Here is an 859-nt window from a genome sequence, read left to right as displayed (position 1 = left end):
TACAAACACGGCTAAAGAATTACCTACACAAATTTGAACTTGAAATATATTGTTACTGAAGGCTGACAATTCATATCCTGTCCCAAGTCTGAAGACGGATGTGAGCAAGAAGTGTGAACACTATGTCACCACATCACCACACAGGCTTGCTCACGCTTAGTGCTTGCTTGCACTCTTTTTAGGCTGGAGACCCCCCAGAGTTTCCAAAGAGCTTTCAATGGAATTGCATTTCTCCTGACATCTCTGATCTCCTTGTGCAGAACTTGCTCTAAGGGAAAGTGAAGCTGTATGCTTTTTATACAGAGAACGGTAGGATCAGTTAGCCCACTTAAAAGCATACTTAGCTGGCAGGGGAATGCCATGAACACAGAGGTGGTTTTTCCTTTGTGAGGTTTAACCATGACATGTGGGGCATGCTGACCTCTGGGATTTCCCCCAAAGCAGGAAACTCCACCCGTAATTTGTGGTGATGGGAGAGTGTGTTTATGGCCTCCTCTGGCAATTATGTTTCAAATTCATCTCAAACGTTAGATTTGAGGCCTTTGCATGGATTTATGTCCCATATTTGTACCAGAAAACATATGTGGATGGCTTTTACATTTTCCTATACAGATTACTAAGCCAGGCTACTGATCAGTGTAACAGTGTTTGCCTCAGATGTGAAATGTCCAGGGTTCCTAGACAAAAAGATGTGAATGAAAAGAAAAATGTCCTACGGGAGTTATTTTGTGTTTCAGTTATTTCCAAAGTGTTTTCAAGATATTGCTCAAAATAGAATCCAGTAGTGCTTACGGAAATTGACAGACACAGAAAGGTCATAGCCCCTTACCGCTGCTCAGGAGCAAAGAATAAGCTACTC

The 859-nt window shown here is 42.1% G+C and overlaps 1 non-coding gene across 1 annotated transcript; it reads left to right on the top strand.

The window, feature by feature from the left end:
- The first annotated feature begins 336 nt into the window (after nucleotides 1-336).
- LOC113458297 lies at nucleotides 337-496 on the top strand. Its single transcript, XR_003378687.1, has one exon. It is a non-coding gene; the product is annotated as a U1 spliceosomal RNA (small nuclear RNA).
- The last annotated feature ends 363 nt before the right edge of the window (nucleotides 497-859 follow it).

The sequence above is a fragment of the Microtus ochrogaster genome, chromosome 2, assembly GCF_000317375.1.
Source record: "Microtus ochrogaster isolate Prairie Vole_2 chromosome 2, MicOch1.0, whole genome shotgun sequence".
Taxonomy (NCBI): Eukaryota; Metazoa; Chordata; class Mammalia; order Rodentia; family Cricetidae; genus Microtus; species Microtus ochrogaster.
Note: the sequence above shows the minus strand (reverse complement) of the source record. Positions and strands in the feature narration are given on the sequence as shown.